General features: G+C 39.5%; 1 protein-coding gene across 2 annotated transcripts in view; it reads left to right on the forward strand.

Moving 5' to 3' along the window:
- TTC39C (tetratricopeptide repeat domain 39C) overlaps positions 1–12349 on the forward strand; it is a 317517-nt gene that overhangs the window by 153912 nt on the left and 151256 nt on the right. Inside the window, exon 1 of one of the 2 annotated variants that reach the window (XM_053714982.1) lies at positions 4312–4492. The exons of the other annotated variant lie outside the window; for it this stretch is intronic. The gene's annotated coding sequence lies outside the window, so the exon portion shown is untranslated. Of the gene's footprint in view, positions 1–4311; positions 4493–12349 lie in introns of those variants that run through there. 2 annotated transcript variants of the gene reach the window in all.

Genomic DNA, 12349 nt, shown 5'->3' on the forward strand with positions numbered 1-12349 from the left:
GATTGATTAAATAACATTTCCTTTTCAAGGAAATTCTTGAATCTGATTATGATGTCCCTGGGTGGAGCTGATTCTGGAGGCTTGGGCCATAGAGCCCTATGTGCCCTCACCCACAAGATATTTTCAGTGTATGGTGATACATTCAAGTTAGAGATGAGTGCTTGCAAATATTCAGGGAAGTCTCTTGGTAAAACAGATTCTGGGACACCTCTCAGCCGTAGGTTCTTCCTTCTACTTCTGTTTTCTAAATCATCTATTTTATCCATTAGTGCATCTATGGTTTCTTGTTGAGATGAGGAGCTATTATCTATTCGCAAGATGTCCTCCCTTATTTCTTCAATATTTGCTTCCAGCATTTCTACTCTGGAGCCGATGGAGTGTAGCTCTTGCTTAAAGGGACACTGAACCCAAATTTTTTTCTTTCATGATTCAGATAGAGCATAAAATTTTAAGCAACTTTCTAATTTACTCCTATTATCAGTTTTTCTTCGTTTTCTTGCTATCTTTATTTTAAAAGCAGGCCAGCCCATTTTAGGTTCAGCACCATGGATAGTGCTTGCTTATTTGATGCTTTCATTTACCCTCCAATAAGCAAGCATAACCCAGGTTCTCAACCAAAAATGGGCCGGCTCCTATGCATCATATTCCTGCATTTTAAATCAATATAGCAAGAGAACAAAGAAAATTTGATAATAGAAGTAAATTAGAAAGTTGCTTAAATTTGCATGCTCTATCTGAATCTTGAAAGAAAAAGTTTGGGTTTAGTGTCCCTTTAAGTTCTGTAAGCTCTTCTTTAAGGCATATCCTGAAGATATCAGATATTTCCTGTTTTGATGCAAAGTGGGATAGTAGTGCGGATGGTATTTGGGTGGTATCCTCACTTGGGTGTTCAGATTCAGGGTTTTGAGCTTGTGGGACAGGAGAGGTTTTAGCCTTACTGCATAATCTCGCCGTGGGCGATTGTTCCGTGGCAAAAAATGAGGGCATGGTATGTGACTTATTGGCTGCCTGTTTGGCTAGTTTGTCCGACTTGACCAATCATCTCGCCGCCATGATGGCCAGCTATATATATAGTGAGGACATTTGAGCAGTCCCCTTCAGTGTTAGAGATAACTATTTCTTCCCCCTTATCTTGGGAATGGCAGTCTTTTGATTAATGTGTATTTCCTATTGTAAATACCCCTTGCGATGTGGCTGTAAGTTAGTACACTAAGATGCACCAGATCCCTCTTTAATTGAGGCCCTCAAAAGGGGTTTTTAAAATATCCTCAGCAGTCAATTGAACACTTTCTGCTCCTGGCCCCACTATGTTCCTTTGTTAGCACAATTTACGCTAAATTCCAGAGTTCACAGTACCACGTGTAATGTGCGATGTAAGTCTCAGTAGTTTTAGGGCCTTGCCTGGCCTTACCAATATTGATGGCGATCTTGTACTGGTGATAGATTATGCCTCTCTATTTCATCCGTTTGTTGTGCGGGTAACCGGTCTTTCCGTGTCGTAGCTATCGTGGGGGTTTCTGGCAAAGTGTTTGCTTTGTGGCATCAGTCGGTATCTGTTAAGATGGCTTTTGCGTCATGCATGGGCCTCTAATTTAGCCCTGTGATCGTTGTGCGTGTACCGGTACACAAATAACCGGCCCCTCTGTGTTTTATCTTTTGTGGAGGTTTTTAGCAGGTAGGCCTCCCCTCTGTTATGTGGCGATAGTTGTTGTCGGACAAGGTGGTACTGACGTAAGGTATGGGCCTTTGATTTATCCCCGTAATCCACGGTTCGTGTCCGCTCCCTCTGTGAGAGACATCTCCTGGCTCACCAAGCATTCGCACAGATAATAGCAAGATTTAAACTGGTATTATGGTTCCCAGGACAGTATCATGAGACCTTAACTATGGAGCTCCGGAGTTATGCGACCATCATGGTTGCTGCCAGGCTCCGCCAGGAAAACCTATATTTTATGGTGTTCTTCTCATAAATTCTCTTGGCATTCTTTTAGAATTTCTAGGATTTTACAGTTTCTTCAGGGTGGTTTGGATAAGTTTTTTTGAAGGGACAAATCTCTGTTCTTTCTGTTTTATTTCCTAGAAAGATTGTTTAAACTTCCTGATATTCACTGTTTTGTTCAGGCTTTGGTTTGTATCAAGCCTGTTCATTTATTAATTTCTCCTTTTTGGAGTCTTAATTTGGTCTAAGGATTTTGCATAATCTTTCTTTTGAGCCTATATTTTCTTTGAAGATTATCTACTTTCTTGGGAAGTGTTGTTTCTTTTGGCTATCTCTCTTGCTAGAAGAGTTTCTGATTTATCAGCTCTCTCTTGTGTGTCTAGATAAGTTATTTTGTGGACTTCTTTTTTTCCTAAGGTTGTGTTTTTGAACAACATTAGTAGAGAAGTTGTTGTTCCTTCTTTATGTCCTAATCCTAAAGAATGCTTTGAGAGTTCTTTACATCCTTTGGATGTGGTAAGAGCTTTGTAATTCTATATCAAGGTTATTAGGATTTCAGAAGACTTCTAGTCTATTTGTTGTTTTTCTGGTTTCAGAAAAGGTTAGAAAGCCTCTGCCATTTCTTTGGCATCCTTTGTTTCTCAAAGCTTATTTGGAGGCAGAGCAGGTTCTGTCTCAGAGATTTACAGCTCATTCTGCTAAGTTCACTCACCATTTCTTGGGTTTTTCAGAATGAAGCTTCAGATGATCAATTTGCAAAGCAGTAATTTGGTCTTTTTTGCATACTTTTATTGTTTTTACCATTTTTATGTATTTTTGGTACATCTTTGGTAGAAAAGATGTACCAAATATTCTTCTGGCAGCTGTCTCAGTTTGATTCTACTGCTTTTGATTTAAGTTTTTTTTTTTTTAAGAAAAACTTAATTATTGTGTGGATTTAATTTCTCTGTGGAAATAGCTGTTATTTTAACCCTCCCTCTCTAGTGACTTTTCTGTGGACTTCCACATCTTGGGTATTTCTATCCCATACGTCACTAGCTCATGGACTCTTGCCAATTAAATGAAAGAAAACATAATTTATGTAAATACTTACCTGATAAATTAATTTCTTTCAAGAGTCCATGAGGCCCACCCTTTTTATGGTGGTTATGTTTTTTTTTTTTTATAAAAGCATAATTATATTTCCAGTTCCTATTTTTGTATGCTTTTTTTACTCCTTTTGTTATCACCTCACTACTTGGCTATTCGTTAAACTGAGTTGTGGGTGTGGTGGGGAGGTGTATTTATGGGCATTTTGAGGTTTGGGAAACTTTTCCCCCTCCTGGTAGGAATGTATATCCCATACGTCACTAGCTCATGGAAACTTGCCAATATGAAAGAAATGAATTTATCAGATAAGTTCTTACATAAATTATGTTTTTTTTTTTTTTTTATATTTATAGCCAAAAAAACCCCAGAAACGTACAGCTTGCACAACATTTCTTCATGCAAGACAAAAAACAAGACTAACAGAAACAAGAATTGTCAATTGTCAAATATTTCTGTATCAGTATTTATTGGGGGTTTTGAAGTCCAGAGAGAGAGAAAAAAACAACAAATAAACTTAGCCATAATCATTAACTTTCAGCCTCTCCTAAAATACACTATATATTGTACAATTGCTTAACACAAATAATTATATTAAAGGGGAGCAATTTTAGTTTTTAAACTTCCTTTTCTTGGATAAGGATAAATCCATGCCATTTTTTTTAATAAAGATACACCACTTGCATTGAAGAGATTTATAACATAAATATAAAGAGAGAAGCGCTCAACCTGGGAACGAACAATAGCATAATAGCTTGTTCTATGGCTAGCTACCACCCAAGAAGCAGCCTGTTATTTAAATCAAAAAAGTGTTTTGACGTTTAGATTCCTTTATTATTTCTAAAGACTTAAAGGGGTGCCATGAATAAATCAGTTTGGGGAACCATACATTAGTGAAATGCTAGAATGACAGTAATGAGCACCTATATTCTATTTTTTGTGTAATTTACTAAATGATTTTAAAGTAGTGAATTGGGTAACTATTTTTTAAGAAGTTGTAACTTGCTGGATGGTAAAATTAAAGCATAGTGCTTGTATGTTTTACATTATGCTTATTTATTCATGAATATGCTTTGCCTAAGGGTATACTTGTTTTCCTATGTCACATCAGGGTGAAGAGTTGATTAAACTGCAGTGGCTGCAAATCCTGGCTCTGACCTTGAAGGCCTGTGCTTACTTGCTGTTCTAAAGATAGCTGCATGACTTTGCATCTCTTCAAATGTCATTTAGTTCAGTTCCATTCACAATCGGTTCTAATCCAGAACATAGATGAATTTAGCTTTGTGTTTATTATCTTGTTTTTCTCATTTATTTTTTTAAACTGTTTTGTACTATTGGAGTGGGAGAGAAAAAGGAATGATTTACATTAGCAATGCGTACTTCTCTACAAAAGAATAATACATCTATATACCAGTCTACTGCTAATGATAGAAGCATATTCACCAACAAAACCATGGTGATGGACAGGTAAAGACATCACTTTCCAAATGCATTAATGAGACTATCACAAGACAGATCATGTCGGCCCAGGATGGACCCTGTAGTTGAGCTATGATTAGATGGACAATTCTTAAGCACAAACTTTAGAACTTTGATGTGACACAGAAGAGTAGACAAACAGGCCATGTCATATACAGATGAAACACAAGTACTAAATCCCAAAGTAGGAGCAAAATCAGGAAGAGGTAGACGTCAAACCAGAACAGGAACTCTGGTACCAAATCAGTAGGCAAAGGATAGTGAAATACAAGTCAAGGAATCAGTCTTAAGAAAGCAGTAGCACAAGATAAAGCACCAGAAGTAATGTGGATATGTATTAAAAAATGTGTGACACCCACAGTCATGGCAAAGTAACATAATACAATATGTAAAAACAAGGCACAGTAAAATGATGCGTCACATGAATACAAGATGCTTTAAAATAAAGTTACAGAAAAATAACCTTTCAAACAAATCTTGCAAATAGAAAGAGAAGCAGTCTGCCAGGAACCAACATCTCAGTGGCTTGTTCTATAGCCCGGTTACCAACTGGGAGTAGCTTCTTTTAGCCCAATTGTGCTTTTTAACAGAGAAAACTTCCCTGAAGTATATCTCTCTGATCCTGCCTAACACGGTCTGTCCAGTCCAAAAATACAAGGCAATTACCCACTGAACAAGGGAAATGGCAACCCCATGCTGTAAACATGATTTTCTCTATGTGGGATCCATCATGATTTCACATAAAAGCATCTTTATAGGCTTTTCGCAGGGTGTTCAGATCTGAAGGACTTATCTGTTTGAAACTCCTCAAATAACCAATTTCTCACAAGTTTGTCACACACCCTATACTTTGCCTAGGGACATTTTGACACTGGCATTCCAGTCATTTAGATAAATGTCATTCTAGCAGCTTTTTTTCAGGTTTTTTTACTTTTCAAATCCTACAGTCTTGAATTATTGAAAACCTTTTTTTTTTGTGTGTAGAATATTATGCCTACTCTCTAGGGGGTATATATATAAATTATAATATAGCTCAAGTCACACGTATAAACTATGAAACTTGTACTCGGATACCCTTATCAGAATGTTAATTTATTATCATTGTTACATTTAAACATGTTAATGATGAAATGACATTAATCTGATATTATTAATTACATGTAGGTTATGAATTGATAGAATTGATAATAGTGTAAAGCATCAATATTGAAAATAAAATCACATGAGCTGCCATTTGATTAATATATTAAAGGGACAGTATTCTCCAGAATTGTTATTGCTTAAAAAGATAGTTAATCCCTTTATTACACATTCCCCAGTTTTACATAAGCAACTCGGTTATATTAATATACTTTTTGTCTCTGTGATTACCTTGTATCTAAGCCTCTGCAGGCTGCCCCCTTATTTCAGTTCTTTTGACAGACTTGCATTTTAGCCAATCAGTTCTTACTCAAAAATAACTCCATGGGAGTGAGTACAATGTTATCTATATGGCACACATGAACTAGCGCTGTCTAGCTGTGAAAAACTGTCAAAATGCACTGAGATAAGAGGTGGCCTTCAAGGGCTTAGACATTATCATATGAGCCTACATAGGTTTAGCTTTTAACAAAGAATACCAAGAAAACAAAGAAAATGTGATGATAAAAGTACATTTGGAGAGCTGGTTAAAACTGCATGCCCTATCTGAATCATACAAGTTTAATTTTGTACCTTTAAGGAATTATGAAGGATTGAATTGGAGGACTTAGTGTTTTACCCCTGTTAGATGGTTAAACTCATAGTAAAAGTCCTGTGTGGGCCTGTGATTGGAGCATACATACTTATGCTTTATGTTATTGGATAAGAAGAGTATATCCTTATCTGCAGCAGAAATGCACTGCTCCATGTTCATGAACTTAACTGTGTATTTATCTACTTAGCCATAGTCTTTTTTGGGTTTTCACAGAATTTTTCAGAAACAATTAGGTAAGTGCAAAAGTAAAACATAATAGAGGAAATGGTATAACATCTTTTAAATGCAGCTTTTTTGTACAAAACAATGAATATCCAATCATGACGTGCATACTTTATAATATCATTTATGACTAACTTTTTTTTAAATATCAAACACTTAACTGAAATCATATTTTAAAGTGCAAAAGTGTGGGTAAATAGTGCGCTGGTGGAATAAAGTATCAAACTCCTTACAGTGTTTTTAGATCCTTCAATCTAAAAGTAATGTGTAGAGAAAAGAGGTTTAGTAAGGGCGCTAATAGCTAAAGATACTATGTGGATTTATTAAGTGTATATATGTGATATCACATATATACACTTAATAAATCCACATAGTATCTTTAGCTATTAGCGCCCTTACTAAATCTCCTGAAATCATATTTTAGTTTTGTACCAGTTTAAAAATATTATTTGATGTATTTTTTAGCTTTTTTTTATTAAACCAGTAAGTTATTTTGTTTATTAACATTTGAGCTAAGGATACAAAGAAACTATACCTTAAAAGTTATGCCATTTAAAATAGGTCAAAAGGTTTTTAGAAGATCAAAGAAACATCAAACAAACATTTTGCAAACAAAAAGGAAAACCCCTATGTTTACATTTGAAGTGAAACATACAGAAAGTGCAGCTTGTATCTATTCCTCACATCCTGACAGAAACAACTCCCATAGAACAAAATTAGTCAATTATCCATTAAATAAAAAAGCAGTAATATCTTTTGAAATACTACTTTTTTAAAGGGACAGTTTACCCTAAACTTTTCTCCACTTTAATTTGTTCCCAATGATCCATTTTACCTGTTGGAGTGTGTTAAATTGTTTACAAAATAGCTCCTTTAACTTTATATCTGTGTTTGAAATACCTGATTTTTTTGTTGTTGTTTCATTACCTATACTGAAAGTTTCTCTACTTAAAGGGACATACTACTCATATGCTAAATCACTTGAAAGTGATGCAGTATAACTGTAAAAAGCTGATAGGAAAATACAGACATCCAAACTCTCCCTGAAGTTTAGGGAGTCTCCCTGATTGTAATAGCGGCTCCCTGATGGCAGCAAATGGAATGCAATCTCCCTGAAACTCCAAGTACCATGATCCAAATCGGGAAAAGTGTTTCTTTAAAGAATATATCCAAAACGAAAGGCAGCACCCAGGAAGAAATCTAGCAGACTCAACAGACTTTCATGTGTTAAAATAGCGTAGCAAAGTTTAATGAAGCATCCACAAGTCTGAGTATATAGAATGGTCAAACATGTTTCTTAAGTTTTACATATTCACTTTCTCAATGACCACTATTAGACGAATGGCACCTCTCTTAATTTATAGTGTGTAAGACTCCTCCCCCCCAAAACAGGTACTTATTTCTCATAGGTCTACAATCAACTATTGTGTCACATTCTATACTCCTGTTTAACAAATCGGGAAAAGTGTTTCTTTAAAGAATATATCCAAAACGAAAGGCAGCACCCAGGAAGAAATCTAGCAGACTCAACAGACTTTCATGTGTTAAAATAGCGTAGCAAAGTTTAATGAAGCATCCACAAGTCTGAGTATATAGAATGGTCAAACATGTTTCTTAAGTTTTACATATTCACTTTCTCAATGACCACTATTAGACGAATGGCACCTCTCTTAATTTATAGTGTGTAAGACTCCTCCCCCCAAAAACAGGTACTTATTTCTCATAGGTCTACAATCAACTATTGTGTCACATTCTATACTCCTGTTTAACATATGCATAAGGGGGGGGGAGTAACCATAGATCAGTGACGTGCACTCATAGGAGGCAGGTGAGGCACTGCCGCACCTGCCATTTGGGACAAATGAAAAAAATATATATAATTTTATTTAAAAAAAAAAACATTTCTAGCTCTATAATATTGTGCAATAGAGAGGCACTGGATTCTGGTGTTTCTCTATTGCGCAATATTTTACATGTATTTTTATTACTAGCCGCTCTGCAGCACCACCCGGTGGTGATTTGCAGCAGCAGCGCAGCTGAAAAAACTGTGAAAGAGGCACCTCTGATGAGGCCTCGTATTTTCCCTGGGAGACCGGCTCAGCCAATCAACACTGGTTGACTCCCTGGCCCTGCTGTATGGTGCGTATTGCGCATGCGCAACAAGGAGCAGTCTGACGGCGCGGGAACAACAGTCAGTGCCACAGCTCATTGCTAACTGTTTGGGACTGTCAGCGAGTGGAGCCTGAGCTAATCGCAGCTGCTGCTGCCCCCTGGTCCTGCCTGGTCACTGAGGAGCCGTCGCCGACGCCGAGTCACCAACACAGTCACACAAGTAAGTCAGAATGACAAGCCATCGTGTGTGACTGTGATGTGATGATTTATTGTGAGCACTGCAGTATATAATAAGGCAGAGAGTGGAGACTGACAGATAAGTAGTGGCCGCGGCCGCCGCCCCCCCCCACCCCTCTGCTCTGATGTTAAGTGTCTGTGTGAGTCTCACACAGACACTTAACATCAGAGCAGAGGGGGACTGTGTGATAACTGATGAGTGAGTGACCGGGCGTCAATGACATGTAATGAGACTCTGATGTGACATCATCTTCTCCTCTGCTTACTAAAATGTAAAATGTAAATGAGCAGCCGGCATCTTGTGATTTTGTAGGCAGTAGACAGTGGGCACTAAGGCAGTTAGGCAGAGTAGTGGCCGCCCGCCCCCTATGATGTTAAATTAACTTTATGCCTGATGGTCCCGGTCAGTGTTGCTGCCTACTACTGAGTGTCTGAGTCTGACATCTTCTAGTCTGCTTACAAAATATATTTTACAGAATGATGAGCAGCCATCTTGTGCACACTGCACAATGCACATAATATATTAAATATATTATGTGCATTGTGCAGTGTGCACAAGATGGCTGCTCATTCTGTAAAATAAATTTTGTAAGCAGACTAGAAGATGTCAGACTCAGACACTCAGTAGTAGGCAGCAAAACTGACCGGGATTATAAGGCAGAGAATAGTGGCCTCCCCCTAGTGGCCTCCCCCTCTCTGATGTTAAATTTTGAGTCTGACCCGGTCAGTGTTGCTGCCTACACCTACTACTGAGTGTCTGAGTCTGACATCTTCTCTGCTTACAAAATTTATTTTACAGAATGAGCAGCCATCTTGTGCACACTGCACAATGCAGTATCTCTCTCCCCTCTGTCTCACTCTCTCCCCTCTCTCTCACTCTCTCCCCTCTCTCTCTCACTCTCTCCCCTCTCTCTCTCACTCTCTCCCCTCTCTCTCTCACTCTCTCCCCTCTCTCTCTCACTCCCCTCTGTCTCTCTCCCCTCTGTCTCTCTCCCCTCTGTCTCTCTCCCCTCTGTCTCTCTCTCTCCCCTCTGTCTCTCTCTCTGTCTCACTCCCCTCTGTCTGTCTCACTCCCCTCTGTCTGTCTCACTCCCCTCTGTCTCTCTCTCTACCCTCTGTCTCTCTCTCTCTCCCCTCTTTCTCTCTCTCTCTCCCCTCTTTCTCTCTCTCTCTCCCCTCTGTCTCTCTCTCTCCCCTCTGTCTCTCTCTCTCCCCTCTGTCTCTCTCTCTCTCCCCTCTGTCTCTCTCTCTCTCCCCTCTGTCTCTCTCCCCTCTGTCTCTCTCCCCTCTGTCTCTCTCCCCTCTGTCTCTCTCCCCTCTGTCTCTCTCCCCTCTGTCTCTCTCCCCTCTGTCTCTCTCCCCTCTGTCTCTCTCCCCTCTCTCTCTCTCCCCTCTCTCTCCCTCCCTTCTGTCTCTCTCCCCCTCCCTTCTGTCTCTCTCCCTCCTCTCTGTCTCTCTCCCTCCTCTCTGTCTCTCTCCCTCCCCTCTGTCTCTCTCCCTCCCCTCTGTCTCTCTCCCTCCCCTCTGTCTCTCTCTCTCTCTCTCTCTCTCTCTCTCTCTCTCTCTCTCTCTCTCTCTCTCTCTCCCCTCTGTCTCTCTCTCTCCCCTCTGTCTCTCTCTCTCCCCTCTGTCTCTCTCCCCTCTCTCTCCCTCCCTTCTGTCTCTCTCCCCCTCCCTTCTGTCTCTCTCCCTCCCCTCTGTCTCTCTCCCTCCTCTCTGTCTCTCTCCCTCCCCTCTGTCTCTCTCCCTCCCCTCTGTCTCTCTCCCTCCCCTCTGTCTCTCTCTCTCTCTCTCCCCTCTGTCTCTCTCTCTCCCCTCTGTCTCTCTCTCTCCCCTCTGTCTCTCTCTCCCCCCCTCTCTCTCTCTCTCTCTCTCTCTCCCTCCCCCTCTGTCACTCCCTTTCTCCCTCCCCCTCTGTCTCTCCCTTTCTCCCTCCCCCTCTGTCTCTCTCCCTCCCCTCTGTGTCTCTCTTTCTCTCTCCCCCTCTGTGTGTCTCTCTCTTCTCTCTCTCTTTCTCTCTCTCTCTCTCTCTCTCTCTCTCTCTCTCTCCATCTCTCTCTCCTTGTCTCTCCCACCCCCTCGGTCTCTCTCCTTACATGTCTCATTCTCCCCCATGGTCTCTTTCTCTGTCTCTCTACCCTCTGTCTCTCTTTGTCTCTCTCTCCCCTCTGTCTCTTTGTCTCTCTCCCCCCCCTCTGTCTCTCTGACTATCTCTCTCTCCCTGTCTCTCCCACCCCCTCTGTCCAATTTATAATCTAATATCTAATTTCATTCATTCTCTTGATATCCTTAAATGAAAATCATATCTAAATATGCTCAGTAGCTGCTGATTGATGGCTGCACAATAGATACCTCATGTGATTGGCTCACCCATGTACATTGCTATTTCTTCAACAAAGGATATCTAAAGAATGAAGGCATATCCTAGCCAGTGCCTCACCTGCCTCTGACCTCACTGCACGTCACTGCCATAGATTGAATGCTAGAATGAATTTAATTTTCTTAAAGCTAAATATAAACTTGACTTGCCTTCAGCAAATAAACGGATATTCCTAAATTTATTTATACTTTATTTTACCCCAAGAAAAATTAATGAAATACTGTCAGCAATTGATCAAAGCCTAAAAATATATAGATATAACAACCCATTCTAAACGCCATGGTTAAGTACAAAGTTGCAAGACTAATATTAAAAGAAACACCGTATTTGAAAGCAAACTTATTACTGAAAAAAATAATAATAATAATTTAAGGTGTTATTATCACACCCCATAATTGGTAAAGAAGGCAGGGATGTCTATACAAAAAGTTTGACATCCCACTCGGAGTTCAATCCTTTTGGCATTCGTGTATCTAAATGAAAAATCCAAAAGACTTCTCGTTGTCTTAGGATTTCTTCTCTATTACCCCCTCTGGGGTGCCTGGGAATAATTTGTATACACTGAAATGCCAAAAGTGAACTGTCAGCATTATGTTCCCGTTTGAAATGCAGGGAGATAGGTGTAGTAGACAAGGGGTCATCTTTAGCTCTTAGATGTTCTAGAAACCGATCTTTTACATCTCTTGTGGTTAAACCTACATACTGCTTGTCACAACCTCTGCAGGTCAAAAGGTAAATGGCAAAACAAGAATTGCACGTAGAATGCTGACGCATTTGATACACTTTACCGGTTACTTTTGAAATGAATTCTGTACCAAAAATGGCATATGAACATGACTTGCATCTCATGCTGTTGCACTTAAAGAAACCCGGTTTCAAAGATAACCAATTGGGTTTCTTATGCCCTGGCAGCATTGATGGAGATAAGGTATTCCCCAAGGTTTTTAGCTTTTCTGGATACAAATGAGCACCCTTTGTTTACAATTTCTCTACGTTTGTCATCAGTTTCTAGAATAGATAATGACTCTCTAATGATCCCACAGATTTTATGATATTCGCTACAATAAGTAGTAATAAACTTGGGTTAGTTGCTCATATCTGGCAATCTCTTTTTATGAGTGAAAAGAGAACTTCTTTCCACAGAATCCACCTGTTTCTT

The sequence above is a fragment of the Bombina bombina genome, chromosome 5 (genome assembly GCF_027579735.1).
Source record: "Bombina bombina isolate aBomBom1 chromosome 5, aBomBom1.pri, whole genome shotgun sequence".
NCBI lineage: Eukaryota > Metazoa > Chordata > Amphibia > Anura > Bombinatoridae > Bombina > Bombina bombina.